We start from the raw sequence: 24241 nt of genomic DNA, 5'->3' as shown, positions 1-24241 counted from the left end.
TCGTTATCAAATCAGTTGATTCTTTCCCGCACGACGGTTTTCTAAGCAGTTCTTGTAATTCAACTGGCATCTATTAGGTCGTCATATGTTGAACGTGATTTTTTTTTATCATGGTATGCCTGTCTACATGAACCGTCAAATCCAAGTTGATTATTTGTCTAAATTTTTATAGCATTTGATACTGACTTTTATTACTGAAATAATTGATGTAATGAGGGTAAGTACTCATTTTAGACACGTCTGAAGCAGTACAGTTACGTTTTGTCACTCACAGGTGACACGCAAGTTTAGCTATACGGATTTTATAATTGCGGTACTGTGGCTAATCCGATCGACCGAGTTGGCCATCTCTTTTTGATCGTGGTACATTACAAGAATACGAGTTTGTTTCTTAGCAAATGATAAAATATCCACAATTTGTTTCTTAGTATATGATAGAATATCCAGAATTGCAGAGCTGACCTGCCAGTCATGAGTAATACCTGGATTTTAGTCCCGGAGGTCACCACAGAAAACAAAAAAAATTAAGGTCGAATGGTTTAAAGGCATTTTTTCTGTTAGGCTATTGGAATTACAATAAACTAAAATTACTTAACGTCATCACTGCTAAAAACTGAAGATTAAAAAGTTCATAGCAGTTTTATTTGCAGTTCACCTAGTAAGAAATGGGAATTTTTAATATTAATAAAGAGCCATTCCCAACCCATGAAACATGTACAGCAGTAAATTGATGAACCAGATTTAGTTGAGTCATTAATGGCAAATGATTAGTATAGTAAACTGTTCTCGGAATTCTCGTGGAGCCCTCAGTGAGCGGGAATTAACTTTTCTATAATTATTAACGCTCGTGATGCCTAGTAATTGAGGTTAGAATTAGGAAGCTAGGATACAAGTGTAGCTTACCGTGTTATTCTCCAATTATATTATTTACTTTAAATTTCAGGCTGGCCTAGGCTGCAACAATAAAATGTGTAAATCATAGCTTCGTATTTGGCCATGAAGTAGCCCCATCCACAAGCAATAATTAAATGGGGACAGAGAGGTGATCTGAGTTTCGTAAGGTTCATCAGCTGATCGGTGATTAATATAATGTACCAAGGAACTAACTGTGCATTTCAGGGTCATGTCTAATAAATTTTCGTCGATAAAATCTTACCAAACCTCTGATATGGATCGTATTTTGGAAATAACTATTTGAAGCCACAGCTTAATTGATAAAAGTATACAATGATGTCTAATGTTGTTAATTAAGGTACTTATCAGAGTAAACCAAAGAAATTTTAAGGGAGACTTAGCTAAATCTAGCAGGCTCGTAGATAGAAGCTAGTACAACGTCATTACTGAAGGACCTCCCACTCATTGTTACTATAGTATGACGTACATTACTAGACACCCCGACCATGTACTTAATGAATGAAGACACAGATGATGGTGGTAGTAGTAGTAGTAGTAGTAGTAGTGGTAATAGTAGTAGTATATGGAATTTTTATATTGTTTCACACACTCAAAACCTATCCTACATACTCTCGCTCTCTCTCGTCTTTTCGACGTCTCATGTCTGTAAGAAGAGTAGTACCTTAAAGGAATGGGCATCAAATGAGAATATTAGCAGTGTAATACAGTTCCATGCCGCAATTCACGTTTCCTCTTGAAATATGCACAAGTCCTACACACGCTCTGTGAAAATCATTGTTACCCTGGAGTTTCTGTTGCTTCGTATTGGCTCAAAAGTTCCGGTTCACCTGTACCTGCTTAGTTCTGCTAAATGAGTGTGACATAACACAAGTGCTGTAACCCTAACTTCCTTAATGCTTGATCAATCCCATAATATTTCCACTAACACCCCCCTTCCCCCTTCATTGTTTTATTTGTGTGTCCCTGTGTCAGTTAGGTTGTTTCTATACGCGTGATTTCTTTACCTGAAACTGACACTCATGTTGGTTGTAGGGTGGTTAAGTGGTTATCAGTGAGTCTATGTATTCCCCGCTTTATCTCTTTTGTATGGATTCGAAGTTATTCATTCTTTCAATTTTCAGTTATTTTGATTATTTCATTTACATCGTTCATTATATATATATATATTATATATATATATATATATATACATACAAATATATGTTTATATATATATATCTATATATATATATATATTATATATATTATTATATATATATATATTTTATATATATATATATATTGTATGTATGTATTTATGTATATCATTTAATCATAACCACATTGTAGTGCTGAATGATACTCGTAACTCACAGTCTAATCGCTTGGACTATGCCCTAACTTTTATAATCCACAAATCCATAGATTATATTGAGCTTTATTGAAATTGAAGGAAATATGAAATTTAAAAAAATGAATATAAAATTATATAAAAGATATTCCTTATTGTACAAGAGGGTCAAATACTTGTTTCTTGGATCATTATTAGGCTACTGGGAAGCCTGCTATTACGTCTGATGCCATAGTGTACGTCACAACTAGCCTCACTCTGGGTGCTTACTAAATTTAGCTAAGTTTCCCTTTAAATTTCTTTGATTTCCCCTGGCAAGTGCCGTAATAATCTACATTAGAAATCACTGCATATTTTCACCAATTAAGCTGTGGCTTCAAATAGCTATTTCCAAAATGCAGTCCATATCCGATGCTTTGTGAAGATTTTATCGATGGAAATGAATTAGACACGGCTCTGAATTGCACAGTAGTAAATGCTAACCTAACCAAAGGACTGTGATCCCTGAGTAGGGTGTTAGTCTTTGCTCACCACACCGATTACCATCAATGTATCTAACCTAACCAAGGACGACATTGTACCGCGGGTCTAGGACTTTTTCCTTAGACCTTAGTTGTACCACGGTCTAGGTATATACCTAGCCCGTGGGCTGTCCAATCCATCTGTAATTGTCGTGCGTAGATCTTGCCACCTTAAGCTTATAGGCTGATTTCTCATGAGTTTATTAATTCAGCATAGTACATATCTTCACCAAACCAAACGTTTTTAATGACCTGAGGGATGTTGGGATGCCATCCACTGAATGTTTTCACAAAATTTAATAACACCCAGTTCATCCCTCTCAAGATATCGCACAAACACGTGCACAGGAATGTTATTTCACCTTCGTCAAAGGAGGTAAAAATGCAGTTATGCTGAGAATCAAGATCTTGTTCGGTGAACTAAATATCATCATTCCAAGAGTGTCAGGTTGTTTGACTTTGAAACAACCTAGTTTCAATTTTTTAACTGCCCTCTCTTCTTTTAGTCGGGAGACTAGTTTACTTATGTCACGTTGTGAGTGACAAGAGTCAGTCAGGTCTTGGAAAGCAGATCGGCAGGTTCTCGATAATGTTCTGTTGAGACCACCGTAACAGCAGTGTTGGAGGATCACCTGGTTGCTGGTGATGGATTTTGGTGCAGCAGTTGTCGATCGTTGAGGATGGCATCAATCCAGTTCCTGAGGACGAGGTGGTGGCTTACCCATAGCTCCCTGTTCAGAAGTATTCTTCTGTGGCAGCTTCAAAGCTGTCGCATTGAACATGGTGATGTTCAATGGTCGGCCTCGAGAATTTTGGATTGTGGTTCTTACAGATTTCAGTGTATTTTTACTAGTATTGTTTGATAATGAGCAAGTGTATGGCTCTTGCTCATTAACAACCAATACTAGTAAAAATAAAAGTATGGCTCTTGTGGTTACTATTACTGTTGGTAATGAGCAAGAATGTGGCTTTTCTTTTATGCACTGTATGCCATCTTTCATTATTGCATTTTATTCTGTTGTCTACTTTAAGTGTAGTTTGTCATTATTGCATTTTATTCTGTTGTCGACTTTAAGTGTAGTTTGTGATTATTAATGATTGTTTTATTGTAACTAATATTATTGCTGCCGATATAGATTTTTTGTCAATTGATGTTTTGGAACTTAAAGGAATTTAAGTAACTTATTGGGAGTTTATTTTACATAATTCTTAAAACTGAATTGATTTTTGATGTCTGCTTTCTAAAACCTGTACTCATAATAAACTAGGCTAAGGTACTTTTAAGTAATTTCTTACACCCACGCCTTTGGTTGTTAGTTTCATCAGTCCATACCAGCCCTATTTCTTGTAATATTTTATGAATCTGATTGTCATGAAGAAAGTAGTAATGACAAAAGAGCATATATAAATGTGCGTATATCAGTACAATCATTTACACGGACTACTATAATTTATTATGCAACCTGTACGATCAACATCAGCGTACGATCAACATCAGCTAATCAGAAAATTCGAGAGTAACGAAGCTCTTATCCTTCGAAAAATATTTTCCATGGTGACTCATTATGAGGATTACAGTATGCAGGCATGTTGTAAAATATGCTTCAAGAACCTGCGTGTTCGCTTTGTAGTCACGCAAAAGTATGAAACTGAGGGAAAGGCAGGAGAATTACGATAGAAAATTAAATTAAAATAAAAACAAAACTGTTCTTTCGACGGTTAATCAACTCTGTTGCAGACAACCTTGTTTTTCAAGCTGGAAGGTGTTTGATTAAGACTTAATCGAAAAATACTGTAATTGTGAGGCTTTCTTTGTATTTATGGTATGGAACGATACTTCCTGTTTGTTTTTGCTCTTTTTATTTCATCGACTTCATGTCTTCCTCGAGTAACTGATTCCTATGGTAATTTTTTTTTTTTTTTTTTTTTTTTTCGCGGGATTTGCCTTCCTTTCCTTTAGTTTCAATAACTGACTTATTTCTTGGGCTCGATCTGTATTTTGATCATTTTATTCCCCTTTATTCGAGCTCTAACGCTTTCCCTTGGTATTCATTATGCATGACATCAGTTTCTATTTTCCCATTTTTCTTTCTCATTTCCAAATTTTACTGGTTACTACTTTTTTCAATATGATTTTGTATGCACTAGTTGTCTTTTGTTAACGCTTTCCAGGGTTTTTTCTTCTTCTTTTTGAAGTCTATCGCTAACTTAGATTTTCCTTGATTTGTTCAACTCTTGTCTTCAGTTACAACGATACAGCGACGGTGTAAACAAGAGCGTTGTCTCCTTTCTTCACGAGTCTTGAGTGAGATCGGACGTAGTTTGGAAAATATTTCTCTCAATATTTGTCGTACATCATGTAATCGTAACTCTGAGGCTGCTGTCATACCCTATCCGTCGATGGACCTGATGTGTTGTCAGTCTTGACATCAAAAAGGTCAGTAAAATATGGAGAATGTGAACGCTAAAATTGATTCAAACTTTTCCTACCTGTGGATGATACCTTAACGTTCGCCATTGGATGCGAAGTGGCCAGTTGTTAGGAAATGTTAGCCATGCTGTGTTAGGCTTGTTCGTGTGGTTGAAGTTAGGAAAGATTGTATATATTTTATGCAGTTCTCAGTCGTTGTTTCGAAACTTGTGTCCCAAGATGTATACCGAAGTATTGAAATACAGGAAACTGTTCTAGGAATTCCCATTGGAGTTCTCAACTCCAAGGAATTAAACTTAATTATCAATTCTCGTCTTGATGCAATTGCTTTGTAAGCTATTCTGCCTAGTAATTAGAAGTGCGGTAAGGTATGATCCTGGTTTACGGTGATGATCCCAAATAGTTATGTTTAAACTTCCAGATAACTTAGACTACAGCAATTAAGTGTAATATATATCTGTATTTGGCCATGAAGTTTGCCCATCCACTTACAATAATTATATGGGGTCCAAGAGTTGATCAGAGTTTATCATTATCAGCAGTTGATCTATAAACCTGTAGCACTTTTTCCTGAATGTAAGAGAGTATGAATTAACGAGGCACAAAAGTGAAATGAGATGCGTGAAAAGTTTAAATATTTATAACTTTTCCAGAATTAGCTTTTAGCGTACTCAAAAAAATATTTCGGTACAAACGTCCTATAGGTCTAATGTCCGATGATAACGAATGCGTCATGACAGCACTAGTTCGATGTAACAGAAAACCATTCACTCGTCGGTAAATATTTGGTGGCATATATACTCTTATAATCCAAAGAGTAGAGCCATGCATGTGCCAGCCTTCTGTCGGGTGAACATCGTCTTTCGAAAGGTACCCCACTGAGATAGACATTGATATACGAAAGAATGAGTGGGATCATCTCGTTATGTCTCGAAAACGAACGTAGTTCACGCTAGATATTCTATTTAATGAACAACGTGAAAAAGCTATTATTAATCAAAGAAGCACTGTATTATTTAGGCAACAGTTGGGTTAAGCAGTATATTTCAACAAGGAATATTCACGAACACCTATCAAAATTAAAGTGATCCTGGATCTTTCCCAGTATTACTTGGGGAGTTTTCCATTGGAGAAGTGTCGGATAATGAGGTTATAGGGTGGTTTACCTGGGGTTGAAAAGTTCATTTGCAAAGCTCGTGTTCATCTACCTACTGCTGTTGTCGGGTAACTGGATTTCTACTGATTAGCGAGCATTTCTGCTCCTTATTTTTAATAGCTCTTTTGTCAGGTCATTGGCTGTGAAGTGTTAACTGCTGATAGGCTGGTAAATGGTAGGTACAGTCACTATTACGTTCATAGATGTCCGGGCGTTTAATAGAGATTTCAATATCATCCTTTCTGGATGACAGGTGTCTGGGGGTGCGAAACTGCCGTATAGAACGTTTCGGTGTGTGCCAGTCTTGCATCACTTCACAGACCCGTTGTCCAGAAAGGGGTTGGATGGAATTCAGCTTTATGCCCGGAGACATCCATGAACTTACATGAGTGACTATACATCACGCTATCTACTATATTCATAACCCCAGATAAGACTAAGGTTATTTTGTAAACTTATAACTTGATGTGTCAGTTTCTCAGATGAAATCTTAACACTTATTCTAATCTTTGCAGTCTCATTGAGACAATAATGATGCCTTTCTGACCAGATACCCTTATAAAAATAGCCGCACAGTAGTTCGTGCCATCATTTTCTGGAAAAACACTAGAATATTACTAAATAAAAAACACATTCTTTGGTGTAAATCAGCAACAGCCAGAAATAAAACAAATAAATAAGTGGACTTTAATATTACTATAAAAATACCCGTCCATTGAAAAAGTAAACCAAGCTAAAAGTAGTAGAGTAGTTTAGGCACGTGTACTCTATCGACCAGTTCTCGAAAATCAAGAAGGAGTGCAGAGTATAGCGAAAGGTTCCATGAGTATCGAGCTTGGAAACTTTTATGGGTACGCATGCATGAATAGGCACAAACGCGTCCGTGTTTGTATGTACTTTCTATCAGGTGTTAAGCAATGTGTATTTTCATTCTTTCAGAGTGCGTATTGTGGCTTAACTAATAATAAATATCTTTTCTTTCCATTTGGGGATCAAAGTAATTTACTAACGTATACTCAGGAATATTTTTATCACTCCATGGGCGACATTATTTTTATCCTTTGTAGTTTCGTCATATTGGAAGTCAAGACACTTTCGTGAATAGATAGCCACTGATAATGAATTTGCATTTAAAAGGCAGGTACTGTCGTAAGAATGCTGAAGCAAGGTCCATGGCTGAAGATGTTTGCATTGGTAACTGGTCACAAAGTCACAATTAATGTTATAATGACCAAGTTTTTTTTATTTAATTAAAACTAATGAAATGCCTCCCGGGTATTTTATATTATGATTAATGTCTAATTGTCTGAGTAAATTTAATTTTTCGTACCAGTTTCAATTAGACTAGAATATTCAATGATCAGGAGCTGAGACCATCTTGAATGTTCTATTTATTGTCATATAGTTTTCCGTTTAAATGTAAATGAATATATATATATATATATAGATATTATATATATATAATATATATCTATATCTGCTGACAGTTATCTTTTGATTCGGGAGGATTTGGTAGTAGTATACTGATAAGCCTTTAGATAGCACTGTCTTCCCGATGGTGTTGCGGATATAGACCTGTCACATGCACGCGTTTTTAAGTAGTTTCACGTCTTGTCGTCAGAGTTTGCGCTAAGAAGTCAGTACTGGTGACAAAACTTAAGTTTCGTTTATGTCCGTCATCTCGCAGCCGAATATTGGCCCCCTCACTTACATAGGAATATTAATAGGAGGATATCCAATATCAACCCACAGCTGACAGCAATGCCAATTTAATCAACACAAAGTATGATTAATAAAAGTATCGTTGTATTTATTAATGTATTCTAGGCACGAAGCTTCTACCCGTCGCACGCATAAAGTTAAGCAATTTTTTCAGTTTTAGAAATTAACTAGATTAGGCAATTTTGTTTTTGCCATCTCTGCGGAAAACTGTTAATTGCCTCGGAGGCATAACGGCTAAAATCTTGAATCTTTACGAAATGATTGTAAACAATGCTACAAGCAGTGCTTGTGAGGGAAGGAAAGTGTATGTAAGCATGCGCGCCTTTTGGTGCTCTTGATTGGTGGCATGGGGACTTTTGAGATACCATAAAACCGATTGTAACAATGGTTTAAGCTTAGTCAATATTGTTAATTCAGTGTGTTGCGTTTCATTATCTAAACATTGCTGTTAGTTTTCGTAATTACTTCCTTGGATGAAGATTCCACCCACCCGGCTCCAGCCTTTTTTTTTTCTTTCTTTCTTTCTTACTTTTTCCGTCACTTACGGGAGCCCGCTTGGCAAGCTAATGGCTGTTTGCGCCTTGTTTCATAAGATGATATCCTTCGCTTTACTGTGAAATAACGCGTTTTTTCCTTAAATGAAAAGGGACGTTTTTTTCAATATACTAGGAAATGAAGGGCTGCTGACCTTAGGTAATAAACCGTCATGTACACGTTGTGATTATCACTTACGGTGTCAGAATGGAAAGGAATGCAATGAAATCGTGATGAAATAAATGTGATAATTGCTACAATGCCTGCTAAGCATGTTTCTCACATATCATCGGTCAAGCTGTACTTGATTATTAAAAAAAAAAAAAAAAAAAAAAAAAAAAAAAAAAGACTGCTTTGATACATTGGGAAATAAGAACACTTGGACTTCTGAAAGGAAACGTATGTTTTTATCAATAGAGGAGCTGCTGTTGTATTGCCTCTTGAAGAGTTGGGGTATCATGGCTGATGCAGAAGTTATGGATGACATTGAAATTGAGTAAAGAATAGACCAGAACGGGAAACTGTAAGTCATACAGATAACAACGAAGACTCCGAAGTGAGGAATGATTCGGTCATCATCAGATCACTGCCATTGATTCGAACCTGGCCACCCTAGACTCATCTCCTTCCTGTTTTGTATCTTTCTGCTGTCTACTTGCTGCTCTTCCCACCCACAACCTTTCCATTTATGTTTCCTCTCTCTCTCTCTCTCTCTCTCTCTCTCTCTCTCTCTCTCTCTCTCTCTCTATGTAACGAGTAATTAAGACTGCTCCTTTCTTTCAGTTGTCTATATTCCCGCCAACAGTATCCCTGTGTACTTATATTATTGATTTTTTTTATCTATTCATAGACGTCTATCTTACATTTTCTGTAGCGTAATGCTAGAATTATTAATAGAAGTCTTACGCGTGCTTGTAAAATCCAGTTATGACGTGACAGCGCACTGATTCCCATTTAAACGATGCTTTGTCATGATACTACGGAGGTCGAGCGGTCGATTGTTACGATAATAAGCGGCAGAATTCCTCGCCCTTTTGTAGTTTAGAAGATTTGCGCAAACGAGTGTATGCATAAATTCGAATACGCATATCTACATTAGTGTGTCTTAGGGTAGATTAGTACGCGTCGGGAACTTAGTGTGTGTATATCACACACTGGTTGAAAGCAAGTCTACGACCTTAAGCAAAGAACGGACCTTCGGCAAATCCTGGATAATCGTTTGAAGCACTGGTCAGGATTACCAGTAAGTCGTTGACTTGTATTTAGCCTGTTTGTGATGTGTGTGCGATGAGATGGCCATATGTGTTTCACTGCACTTTGAACATACCCCATGAATAAGTATATTTATTCGCTTATCAGATTTTTTATTTAATTTATAAAAGCTATGCGATATAAAGCCATTGTTTATTCGTCATTCTCACGTAAAGTGCGCATGAGCATGAATGATATAGTAAGGTTTTTAATCCAGTACTGTGACGACATCTTTCTTCCTTTAAAGATAATACACTGCGCTTATTTACTCCAATCTCGTATCCGCAGAGCACCAAACTTTTTCTGGAAGTAGATTTTGACAACAGAAGTTTCATCATAAAATTAAGTTGGCTTATTTCTCAGTGAGCAGAACATAAGGTTAATGAAAGTAGAAGTTATATACTTGTGAAGAAAAAATATTTTTTTTCTTTTCTCCCTCACTTATTTTACGTGTTTAGCACTAATTGCTACTAAGTGTGTACGTAAATGAAGATTTAGTTGTCAGCAGTTTTTCCACAACTCTTATTTTTCGATAATTATTTTTTTTCCGAATTATATAAAAAGTCATTTTATAGAAACCCTGTCTAAAGTTGAAGATCCCCATTCAAAAGCTGTCAAACTCCATCTTTTTTTTTTCACCAAAGCTATTGGGCATTTTAAAGAAATTTGCCCAAAGGGATTTCATCGTGATTGTAAAGTTTTAAATATCATAGCTGTGTCATCAGAACTATGCCATAAGCATTCGCATTTGAGAGCAGCTGTATCTGAATGACCAATGAAAGATTCGCAACGAGTAATATCTCTAGCCATTGCTTTATTTTATTCATTTTTTATTTTTATTTTTTTCATCACCTAAGCGCCACGTCTTATGCCATTCTGCGAAAACCGTAATTTGCCTTTTGTGTATGATTAGCTAAGGTTTGGGTATTCAATTTAACTCCTTTCCTGGACGTGTGCTCGTGTTAGGCTGCCATGATACAATGTTTGGGCAAAATTCCCTGAACATTTTTTCCTGCTACTTGAAGACGCAACTGAATGCTTACAAAACTTGTTGCATTCTGATGTAGAATTTTGGTATTTTCTAGCTATGACAGGCTTGTGCTAATCAAGTCCATAACGAAATATAGAAAGAGCTTTCACGGAAATCAAATGGAAGATCCTGAAGTCCTTGATCATTTCGATGGTGATAAATACATTATTTATTAAAACTGGCATAGTTATGGAGTCTGGGTTTCCTAGAAAACTTCCCCAGTGACAATCGTACACGTTAGCAAATAGGCCCCTCAGGCATGATCCGATGACAACATTGTCTAACAAATGAACTACTATTCATTCAGGAAATTAAATAGTGTTGCATTCGATATGTAGACATTGCTGTGTTATATCACCTTTTCAGGTCGTAACAAACTGGGTGTCAATGAACTCGGCAGACAGTTAGGGCGAAGTCCATCCAAGTGCATACTGCAATTTACCACTATCTCGTCAAGTACCTTGGCTATATTTTGCGTATCTAGTGACATGTGGAATATAAATACCTTAAGGATTGCGGAGTTCATGTGCCGTCAGTGGACCTCATTCGGTGCAATGTAGGCATTACTTAATATTCTTTGCAGCGTCCCTTCGGCCCTTTTCTACAACTACTTTCATTAATTTTACTGTACTTCCGTTCATATTCTTTCTTCAATCTTACTGTCCACCCTCTCCTAACAATTGTTTCATAGTGCAACTGTGAGGTTTTCCTCCTTTTACACCTTTGTAACCTTTTACTGTCAATTTCCGTTTTAGCGCTGAATGGCCTTAGTTGTCCCAGCGCTTGGCATAATGCCAAAATTCTATATGAATAAAAAATCAAATCCTATCACTCCCAGAACAGTATAAGTCAGAGTCGTATCAGACGAAGGAACTTGCTATAGTCCCGATCATCATTCCCTTGATATCACAGTATATTATTCTTTTCACTTTCTATATCATTGACCAACTGAAGCTTTTGGTGTAATCCACTTACTTTTCATACTCTTGATATATTATTACAACTGGCCCAGTATCCTTTCTGATGATGATAACAGCATAATATTTTACCTCTCTCTCTCTCTCTCTCTCTCTCTCTCTCTCTCTCTCCTTGGAGTTGTAGGAAGGGATTTGTAATTTAGTTCTTGCGCACTATACATATTTCTCCCCGTCAGTGGCGATTCTAGGGGTGGGGGGGGGGGGGGCGGTAAGCTGCCCTCCCAGATTTTGGCCATGCCCCTGGTTTGCCCCCCCCCCCCCCACTTTTTTTAATGAAATATTATAAATAAAATTAATCATTATTGAATATAACAATAGCCACTAACTTGTCACACAACATGATTTGGTTATATTGCTAACACTCATATTGAGTGAATCGGTAAATATACAGGGAACAGAAAATCCAAAACTTAAATCACAGAGAGACAACCAGTTCGCGCTTAAAAAGCAATGATATTTGAATTTGTATCCCTTGAGGCTATGAAAACTAAAAGTTTTCTTTAACACTATCACAAACAGTGTCACACATATTACTGCAATTATGAATGTTACTATCTTATGCTGCATATCAAACTAACAAAACTCTCCATTTTGATGTATTTTGTATCTATAATTCGTACATCACTTGAAATAAAGATAAATGTATATCTATTAAGAAATAAGAAATGAAGGGTTCTTTTTTTTTATTATTCGACTTCAACACCGCAAAGTTACCATAGTAACAGTATTCGCTGGAGCATGTCATGAAATTGTAGGTGAAAACTCCAAGATAAATGTAATTTTTACAAAGGCCTGTTTCCAGCATAACTGCTGCACCCATGTACCATTACATAATGTAATCGATATTAGTAATTGTCCCTAACATATATGTTGACAGTCCCGAGCAATGTTTACAGTAGATTAGAGTTTTTTATTTATAGCTCTGTGGCTTGTTCAAGTCTGAAGTGCATCAGCAAATACAAGGAAGTCTCCTATGAAAATGCTTTATTACGTCTGGAATATATTTTTGAAGGAGACTTCTGCAGATGATACTGGAGCTCGAGCTGTATTTGCCAGAGGTTTACTTGCTCAGATGGATGCAGAATTTGTTTGTTTATTGCAGTTTTTTTCTGAAATTCTGGGAAAAATAAATAAAGTATCTCAGCAGCTGCAGGACAAACAGGCAGACCTTGGAAAAGCAGCTAAACTTATTTCTTGTCTTCGTGAAGATTTAGCTGATGTAAGAAACTCCAACGTAATTGAGAATTACTCTAATAGGGTTGACGAACTCTGTAAAAAATGACATTTCACCAATAGTGACAAGAAAACGTTCAAGAAAACTTCGACAGCTCAGTGATTTTATCATGCTGACACAAACTGCCAGAGAGTTGTGGAGCAAAGTCATCACAACACGTCACAATCTTGTATGAAGTACTAAACTGTTTAAATAGTGAATTAGATCGTCGTTTTTTCCAAAGATTCATGTGTGATCTTCTGTGGCATTTCAGCTCTCTGTCTTGCAGGACAGACGTTCTTACATGAGGATGACTTGAAGTCATTTGCTTTATCATATTCAGTTAATCAAAGTGATTTAAAACACGAGCTACCTTTTATTAAGAAATTGCTCCAGAAAGAACCTCAGTCACCTACAGCATTGGTGGAGTTTTTGTCATTTATTCAGCCATATAAATCTGCCTTTGATTGCTTATACAGGTTACTATTGATAGCTGTAACACTTCCTGTTACTAGTGCTTCTTGTGAAAGAAGTTTTTCCAAAATGAAAATAGTAAAAACATTTCTTAGAAATTCAATGACTAGTGAGAGACTAAGTAACACTGCATTATTATCAATTGAAAGTAAACGGGCTGAGATTATTGACTTAGATAGTTTTTAGATGAGTTTGGCAGCCGACATGATAATCGTAGATTTAAACTGCACTAAACATTTTGAGAATTGTCCCGAAAATGGTCCAAATGTGTATTATAAAAACTTACCATTTTTTAATAATTGCATATTGTTATGAATTATATATAGTTTTGAATGTCGAAACAACATTTTGAGAATTTTCATGATAAGCCTCATATCTGTCTGTTCATTTCATTAATTAAAACATTTCCTTACTTTGTTCAAATATGCATTATACAAACTTGTCATTCTTTAATAATTACATATTGTTTGAGATTGTATATAGCTTTGAATGTCAAAGTTGCACTTTCAAAATGGTCATGACATTGTCCATATATGTCTGTTCATTTCATTAGTTAATACCTTCCTTTAAGTTGTGCAAATGTGTGTCACACAAACTTAACATTCTTTAATAATTTGCATATTGGTTGGGATCGTATATAGCTTTGATTGTCAAACCGAACCTTTCCAGAATTGTCATGACATGCCCCGTGTATATCTGTTCATTTCATATAGCTACTACCTTTCTTTATTTGGTTCAAATGTGCATTATATTTATACATGCTATCCATTCTTTAATGTTTGCGTATTGTTTGGAACTGTATATATAGTTTTGAATGTTAAATTTCCATATCATGCAAGTCAGGTAGAATATCAGATGGATGATTTACAGTTTTTTGCTTAGGAATCAAACAAAATTCTATATGAACCTTTACCTTTAGTCAAATTCATTCCACCACGAGTTCCAAAATGTTTCCAAAATTTTAATCATTTTTACCGTCACCTTTTCTATGATGCCCACCCAACAATTATCTTTGCCCCAGAGTTGCCCCCCAACTTTCTGAGGGGTAGAATCGCCACTGCTCCCCGTTGCTCTTGTTCTTGGTCTTATTGCGTTCTGCAATATTTGCATGGCATGCATGTATGTTTGGACAATATATGCAAATTAACTAGGAAATTTTTTGAGGATATTAGACGACATCAGACAGTCTTAAGTTATGTTTACTTGTACTTAAGCATTGGCTTTACCGACTGACTTTATTCGTACGGTTGTGAGTCAAGCGTTAGGAAATGTCTCCGTGGTTTTTATGTAATTTCGCAGGCAGCTCCACGGACTTGTACAGTATTGTGGTTGATGTAGCTAGTATTTAAAGGATTCACGGTTCCCGTCTTAACGATTGCACTTGAAGTAAATTATCGTGGTCCTCTGTTCCTCCTCATTTCTTGTAGATATCACTATATATAACACACGCGCGCGCGCGCACACAGACACACACACACACACACATATATATATATATATATATATATATATATATATATATATGTGTGTGTGTGTGTGTGTGTGTGTATTATATATATATATATATATATATATATATATATATATATATATATATATATATATTTAATATATATAATCAATATAAAAACACTGTATCGTGCTTCTAAGAAATCAATAGAGGGATCCACAGTAATATCCTTGTTTTATCTAGATATAATATATATTTCCATAAATATATTATATCTAGATAAAGAAGGATATTACTGTGGATCCCTCTGTTGAGATATATATATATATATATATATATATATATATATTATATATATATATATATATATATATAAACCCATAAAATCAAGTTTAGCCTGATGATGGAAACCCTTTTGAAACTTGACTCATGATATCCATGAGGCGCAGCAGTGAGTTTGTCCTTTTTCGGTACTGAAATACCCTTCTTTGCCTGGTAATTATAATTTTACGAGCATTTCAAGATGGGGAACGCATAGTCCAATCTAGTTTATTGCCTCTAAGAAGGTGTACCTTTCTTTTTGTATCATTTTAACCCTCTCCCCGAGGTTACATTTTAGAATACAGATATTCAGCTACTTCTGTCAGACTTATCTTGGAGACATCACGTAATTTACTTTGGTCTACCTACTTCATTGAAAGTTGTGATTAATTTCAATTGTTAAATCCACTATCCCATTATCTCATTTATTTGAATCTTAATAAAACCCTCCTATTCGTCACTGTTTGAGATTAATATTTTTCAAACCGTAAGATATTGTCTATTCTTAAGAGGACTCGATGGTGTGTCTCGTCAACAGGCCTCATCTCACCTGCTTTAAAGAGCCTCTTGAGTTCATGACGTATCCTTGCTATCTATTTCCTCTCATCTCAGAAGATCGGTGACGGAAATAGTATCTCATAAGATACTATTTTCGCCACAGTTCCTTCAAGATAAGAGGCTGAGTCCCCTACCACCACTTACCGCCCTCTCAAATGGTACCCAAGAAGTAAGTGCCAGGCAGTCGTAACTCACGCTTGGTTCTGTGTAAACATCGGTCAGTTATGGATTGCATGATGTAGTTCTTTTTTCTTTAGGTCAACCAAACGCTGCTGATTTCCTTATTATTTCTGCTTTTCTTGATTCATGTTACCTTCAAAGTGGATTTTTATCAATTTTTTCATTACTTATATGAGGTTTGGATAAGCTAGGACAGTTGTTTACACATCTGAAGGACACATAACATGGACATGGACACTGAAATGAATTAAGAATATAGCATAAGTGTCAGACGCACGATCATGGCTAATTTTAACCCAAATAAAATAAAAACTACTTAGGCTAGAGGGCTGCAATTTGGTATGTTTGACGATTCATGAGTGGATGATCAACCAATTTGTTGTCAGTCATCTAGACTCAGTAGTTTTTTTATATCTGAGGGCGGACAGAAAAAGTACGGAAACAAAAAAAAAAAACTTCCTAAAAAAACGTTGTCTTTCTCTTTCATCATAGTCATAACCGTACTTACTTGATGACAAAAAAAAAAAAACTTTTATCTTAACTCGTACTATGGTCATTAACCTCCAACCTGACATTTACTGCCAACAGAAATGTGCAAAAAACTTAGTGTACTTTGTAAGAGCTTGTTATGTGACCGAAAAAGTAGGTTCGTTTACATTCTAATTAATGAGGTGGGTTCACACTTAAAAAAGAAGGGCAAAAACTGAGAGACAGGAGCAGGAAAGTAGCAAATAAGTGGAGGAATTTGGAGATTAAAAGAGTGAAAAATATAAAAAAGGAAATATATAAATTACGCGCACATATAATTATACATGTGTTCGCGCATGCGCGTAAGTCAGAAAACAAGAGACTCCTACAAACTATGTTCCATAGTGGTATTCCTGTGTTTCTTAACCTAATAATTTCCTGCAAGAATTGCGCATGTGAAGAGTCAAGATGTAGACATTGCATTCATGTCAGTTTTAGAGTTTGAATTCCTTGCATGTCCTCCCGCGAGTGCGAAATATACATCCTCCTCTCCATTTCCTTCGACGTATAGAACAATTTAAGCAAAGCGTGAGCGTAAAACCTGTGTGCTCTTTGGAATGTCGTGAATATTGATTGTCTTATTTGTGAGTGTGTGCGTATACCCTCGTCCATTCGGGAGCAGTTCCTTGTACACAATGCGTGAGTCTTTTTTTTTTTTTTTCTGTCACCACATGCATGCAAGCAGTCGGGAAGTCTGCTTTCGCTTCTGTGTTTGGAAGTTCGATGTCTCTTTGTTGCTGTCGCTTTCTTGTCTCTCTCTTTTTATGAGAATGTTCACCATCGCCATGTTCGATATCACTGTCAAAGTTGTTTTTTAATTTGTGGAGGAAGATGCAATGTTTTTTTTTGTTTTTTTTTTTCTTTCTTTCTTTTTGTGCCTGTCCTCACTGTCACCTTACGTAATATAATTGGCATCATTGATTGAAGGAAGGAGGAGGAAAGTTAGGAAGTTCATGTTTATTATCGTTATAGTTTGTATTTTCCTAGTATAGTGTTTTATAAATTAGGATATATTTTCATTGGTTTTTTTCGTCTACGAACACTAAACCACTTTTTCATCTGTTATCTTAAAACGTTTTTCTGTCTGTCGACCCTTAAACCATAGATTCTTTCCATCTCTCTTATACTAGTTACATACTCTGACCATGTTTTGTGTGAGTTTCTCTTCTGAGCATAGAAAAAAAAAAAAACTAGGAAGTAAATGAGCCTCCTTACCTGCAACAGTGAGAATGTATGTGCCTTGTCAGGAACAAATTCGTCTTCCCCGCTCCTCTGGGGAATGGGATGGGGACCCATCCCTTGATATTTGCCGGGAAGTTGTTCATATTACAGTTCCGGTTCCATGAAGTGTGGGGAACAAACACGTCTCCCCGATTGCGAGCCTGATTCACTTGTATGTTCACTCCTGTCACGTTTTCAGTTTCTGTTTCATAGTACTAAGTTCCTTTGACGAAAATTGGTTCCGTTTAACTCGCATTCCAAGGGATAGTTAATTAATGACATTCTTAGAAATGGCATTTTTCATTCTTAGTAACGACATTATTTTCCGATCACAAATCCTCTGTTCGTAAGAGAATAATGATTGGGCATTGCAACTATACACCCTTCTGTAAGAAGCATGAAATGCCTAGACAATCGGAACGAAAACTAATCGGGCTTCTTCTCTCTCGACGAAATGACATTTCATGACTTGTATTATTAAAAACTCAGCTTTCACGCACCGATTAGCTTCGTTGCAAAAACTGTAACTAGATGTCAGTTCTTTAGATTTCTTCTCGATCTATCCTATTATCACAATGCTTTTCCGAACCGGAGGTCAGGTTTTCCTTTCACAGGTCACAGCGTCACCTCTGGCACTGGTGCCACCTGTCGAGGCTGTGGGTGTCTCGGTGTGGCGTTGCCAGACGCTGTGGCTGAAGTTGTTGTACGCTGCTCCCGGCTCTCATCTATATCTAATTTGTGCAATGATTTTTCTGCCTTTGACCGAGATTTCGGGTACTTGTGTGATAACAGCAGCACGTCATCCTCGTGAAGGGAAGCCTTCTTGCATTAATTTCTTTCAGAAACATCTTCATTCTTGTTATTTGCTAAGAATTATGTTAATGAGATGCCAGGGAAACTCTATCAGTACGGGACGCAATGTCAGTGACCTCTAAGTAACTACAAAAGCCTTTTAATGCCTGATGATTATTTTCATATTGCAAGGCCACACCGCAGAGGCTAAGGCAATCTCTGTATTCAAAGACGGAAATGATTCTTTAGCCGAAATCATAAGACTTGAAATTGTAGTCAAGATTAAATCAGTGAGGATTCAGTGGCGCTCAAAACAATGAGGTACCGATTCTGCAACGGCTATATTGTACTGAGGTTGCAAGCAAGCTGCATTTGCTAAAAGCAACCCCCTCTAAATATAATTGTAATTGTATGTCCATGTGTAATTTTTTAAAAATAATTTTTCCTCTTGCATAATAGAAGTAAAGTTGATTGTTACAGAGCTCAAACAGAGCATTCATTCAAATACGACAAAACTTGTCAAAATTACAGAATAAAACCTCTTTACGTCGTGCTATGACCTTGCCAAATGAAAGAAATGTCTAATACAGCCATCCTTGATGGCTTTAGTGTTCGTCGTTCAATTTCATTAATCATATATGTATAAATGTAGGTCAGATTCACCGTCTGCATTCTTCATGAATTCGTAGGCAAGGTCAAATTTCATCCACTGTAACCATAGTACCGGGACAATAATGCCGTTATATTTTTTGCAACAGTGCAACATTTTTCTGTGATTCCCTGGTGCTTGCAAATTGTTGCTGAATAGTAAACCTTCTATTTAGACAGTAAGGAGTTATTCGGCCCATAATAATCGATTATATAAAGCCCTGCATTGCGTAACAGTGGAGTGTGACATGACACAGCCAGAAGAAAAACATAAAAATGGGGCACTGGTGTAGACATTGTCCGGTTTAAAAGAGTACGGCGCAAAAATGGTGCGTTTGGTTTGGCTACTTACTGGATGGTCTCGTGTTGTTAAGTAAGTCGATCGCAGTGAGAACAGATTTAAAACACCTGGAACCTTTTATTATACGCTCTTGGTTTATAGATATACGTTAGAACCTTAAAATGTGGACATGGTAGGTGTTTGGGAGCCCAGTAATACAGGAATTGATGCTCATAACTGGTCGTATGTTTGAGTCCTATAACGCTAAAATTAAGAACTTTGTAGACATCTGCCATGTATAATCAGTCTTACTTATGAATCAGATAAGGCAAAGTTTTGCAACACATGACCGGCTATATTTAGATATCGAACATGGCGAAATTTAATACAGATACGCAGTCATATTTTTTTTTTTAATAATCGGCCGTAGTTGGGGATGGAAGAAGGGCAGTTTTACCCTCCAACCGATCGTTTTTCGGAACTGAAAAAGGCGAAATACATTATATATTTCAGTTGGGTTTAGAAATAGAATATTATTAAATAAACGCCAGATTTCAATTCATATTTTCGAGGCAATATATAGTTTCTATAGAAATGACACGATTCCGAATTTACAACTACTTATGCCAGCACGGACTCTTGCTACTAGAGCAGACCGTAGGACTTTATTGAACAGAGATATAAAAAGGAATGGAGCCCCCGCTCCGATGTTTCTTCGCAGCAGAAAATATATATATATCTTCGTGTACAGAGTACATTTTTACATGATATATATATCGGCGGATAGGCCGTGAAATGCTCTACATTTTAGTATATGGTATAAAAAGTATGTAAAGAGGAAGGACGGACATCTGACGAAATGCCGTCCTTACAGTAGCTTTGGTTTAGCTATTAAAATAAATTACTATAATTATACTTGAAAGTTTTCTTGGCTGTTGGATGTCTTTCATGATTATTTTCAGAAGTTAGTATGTTTTTTTCAATGTGTTTCGATACAAAATATGGCAGAGAAACTTAAACATCCAGAAACATGCTGCTTGTCAATTGTAAGCAAGCATTAATAGAAGATACTCCAGGAATAGAGATGAAGTTCTGTTCTTTTCAAATCAGAATTTTGTCTACATTTTTCCATTCTTTGCTTGACTAGTCTACTGCTTGACTGTTTCAAATTACCGTATCTGATAAGTTGTCAGATTTTGTAATTTTCTGAAGATTTTGTTCTAAGGGGTCCACAATAATAAAAAATGTTGCGAGTTCGTGTATAATTTTGAAACTCTTTACAAAAAGCTTTCGAACCCTTCCCTGGGTTCATCTTCAGTCCAAATGAACAATTAGGCACATCATGTACTGAGGTGAATTTTAAAAGATATAAATAAACAAGACTCGCTGAAAGTTGATGACACCAGTCGTTAGCTCATATAAGGACCAGGTGATGAAGAAAGAGGGCAGTTAACTCCAACCTTAGGTGATTTCCTCTCCCCTATCAATTCCCCTGGCTTGAGTATCAGTTTCTTCTCGGTGAACAGCGAAGTATTGTAGGAAGGAATTAGATTATGCATAATCCATCAAAATTCTTTTTTCAAATATTAGCAGATGTTTATTATAATTCGTGTGAAGTCAAGTGTCATTCTTCATTTAATTCTGTTACTTTTATTGTTGCGAAACTTCTCTCCCCACTGGCATCAGATGGATAGTTTTAAGGTTTATGAAAATTTGGCTATAATGCCAAGTACCAGGGCACTTTCAGCCACCAGCGCTGAGGACAGTGAAAAGAGGAAGTGATTTGACAGCAAGATAGGAAAGAGAAAGAGGGAATGGAGGTAAAGTAAAAGGCTAACAAGCTAATGCCGCTAGGGGCCGACAGGATGCTGCAAACTGCTTTTAGTAATGGCAACAGTGCACCTCGTGAGATGCGCTGAGGGCACCCTTCCCCTTCCCCACTATTACTGGGGTATCAGAACGAGTGATTTATCAAGAGGAAAAGTAAAGATAAAATCCTACTTAGAATAATTCATAGCTAGCGTTACGCACTGAAGATGACGGTTGTATAGCTACCTGTTATTGCTCAGTTAGAGATACATGATATGCACTCTCTCTCTCTCTCTCTCTCTCTCTCTCTCTCTCGCTCCGGTCCTCTCTCTGCTTCGGCCTCTCCTCCTCTCTCTCTCTCTCTCTCTCTCTCTCTCTCTCTCTCTCTCTCTCTCTCTCTCTCTCTCTCAATTCACGGGTCCTGATAAAATTCTTAATTACTTGAATGGGTATCGTGCTTGAAAATTTTTACTTGAGCAGACCAAATATCTGTATTTTCATTTATATTTTCTTAATGTGGAAAAGTATATTTTTCATTTCGTTGTTAGTTGTTGGCGTCCAACTTCATTTCCTTTCACTGATGTCTTGTAAGAAGAGAGAAGCATCTCTGCTGCTGTGTCTGGAAGCTGGAACATTTCAAATACTTCACCAAGCTGCGTTCTTTAAGCTGAATGACGCCCACATAACCAGATTCTAGAACCTTGGGCTCTGTCATATCCTCCGGACCATTCCCATCCATAATATTCTTTGCAACTACTACTTTTTCTTAAGGGTACACTTGAGCACATCATCTGTCTCTAACTATTCACCTTTGTTCAGGTGTGTCAGGCAGCGTATTATCAAAGTGTTCTTGGTGGATTATGGATTATCAGGAATATCTTCCTCTACACTTCCTGTTAAAAAATTCATCTTGGCTGTTCTTCCCCAGTTAATGGGCTTTTGTTTTTACCCACATGGTATGGTATATTGTTTCCACCATATTTACTTCTGGAATTTTTAGATTGCTTTTTATGGTCATTAGATTTTCAAACTATTATAAACAGAGTGCCCGTTTATGCTCAGATTTTTCTTCAATGACTTTACCTTGAATGATTTTGTTTTATGCTGCTCAGGTAGCATGGCCTTAGCTCTCTTTGGCAGTATTATACCTTGGCCTTTCCTTTCATTTGAATAAAAAATAAATATCTACCTTCAGTGTCACGTTTCTAAGTAGGACCTGAATTTTCTGTTCGAATCTCTTGTTTTTGGAAATTACCGCATAGCAGACTATACCTGGATTTGAAGAGCCTGCTTTGATCTAACGCCACAAGAAATATGCACAAAGTTATGGCTGTTTACTATAAAACATAACTTCCTATTAATCATCGAGTAAACTATCATGTGATTACCATGAAATTTTATGCAGCAAAGTTTTAAGCGAACACTGTATAATGCATATGTATCAAAGCCCCAATAGTTAGGACTATGATTGTCTTCGATTTACGAATGTGCATATCACAATCCCTACGCTAAGGCATCTCTTGTTATTTCTGGAAGTTTAAGTGTAAGGCACAGACCCCCTTAACTAATAAAGGAAACTATCCACACCTCGTTATGAATTAGATTTTGCCCTGACAGATGTTTCAGCCCAAGTTGAGCCAAGCTCTGGAAGTTTATTGGCTCTCATTGAGAGCATTTCTTGTAGAATGACATGCATGCATACTAAGCTTAGTAAGGTGGTCAGCTCCTTTCTATTCCATCTTTGGTTCTCAACTGGTGCTAGTACCCAATCTAAGCTGGCTGGACTGGTGGGTAGGAGATTGGTAGCAACATTTAAACATTGCAAATATAAGCTTGGTGTTCTTCCACTGAGCTGTACCATCTGGGTTTTCAATACTTAGTGTTTTTTTTTCAAAACTTAATTAAAGTGAAGTACTAAAGTGCTCTTCTACCAGTTTTCAGAAAGATGCCTAGGATAAATTGTGAGGGATTATATTAGTACTAATCCAACAGTTGTAGACCCATCTTCATCCTTTCAGTGGTCTTTCGGACCGCTGAAAAGTTTCTGTGAGGCCTTATAGTACAGTACCTTGCATCTAGACATTTTCTGACAGCCAATATGTATACAAAAAGTTATTAGGTACGTTGATAGCTGTAATTATTAGTTTTATTAAAAATATGGATTATTTGTACTATTCAGCAAGGAACTCCTATTAGGGTCTTTGGTGCCTTCACCCAGAAGTCTAAGCCACATGATACATTTCTTTTGTTCTAACATTATTTATATAATAAAATTATCTTGCTTGATTGTTAGTGGCTTTCTGTGGTCTCTATCTTTTAGAGAAGACCAAATGAAATGGCAATTTAAGGACAAGATTGCTTGAAGTGATATTTTTTAGAAAATATTTTAAGTGGTTGCTCCTAGGAGGACTGAATGATTCTTAGGCAAGGTTGCTTGAAGTGATAGTTTCCGAGGAGATTAACAGAAAAAGATCATTCCTGTTTTGTCACACCATCCTAAAAGATACCCAGCGTCATCTTTTTTTTTAAGCTGCAATTCAGTAAGGACCTTCCACTCATATCTTTGGGGTGTCTGTATATCCTAAGGGCTATGTATGTTGCTCACTGTGTGAAGCATTAACATTCACGTTCTACAGAGTTTGCTAAAAAACCCTTCATTCCTATCATTGAGGGGCTGTTATACTTCTTTACATTTTCATGTATACTATTGTATTTTTATCTGGCTTGTAATATTATTGCTTCAAATAAATATTGCCTGTCAGTGTATCTTTATCGGTGATTTCCTTAACACTGAGTATGTAGCTTTTTTTCATAGGGACATTATTCTCTGTAGAAGGTTGCTCTGTGAAGAAATGATCTTGCAGGTTCCTAGTGTGTGTGCATTTTATCTGATAAAGAAT

The 24241-nt window shown here is 36.5% G+C and overlaps 1 protein-coding gene across 1 annotated transcript in view; it reads right to left on the bottom strand.

Moving 5' to 3' along the window:
- LOC135217520 (uncharacterized) overlaps positions 1–18469 on the bottom strand; it is a 70451-nt gene extending 51982 nt beyond the window's left edge. The window contains exon 1 of the mRNA XM_064253478.1: positions 17807–18469. The gene's annotated coding sequence lies outside the window, so the exon portion shown is untranslated. The remainder of the gene's footprint in view (positions 1–17806) is intronic.
- Between the last annotated feature and the right edge of the window lie 5772 nt (positions 18470–24241).

The sequence above is a fragment of the Macrobrachium nipponense genome, chromosome 7, assembly GCF_015104395.2.
Source record: "Macrobrachium nipponense isolate FS-2020 chromosome 7, ASM1510439v2, whole genome shotgun sequence".
NCBI lineage: Eukaryota > Metazoa > Arthropoda > Malacostraca > Decapoda > Palaemonidae > Macrobrachium > Macrobrachium nipponense.
The sequence above is the reverse complement of the archived record's forward strand: the minus strand, read 5'-3'. Positions and strand labels throughout refer to the sequence as shown.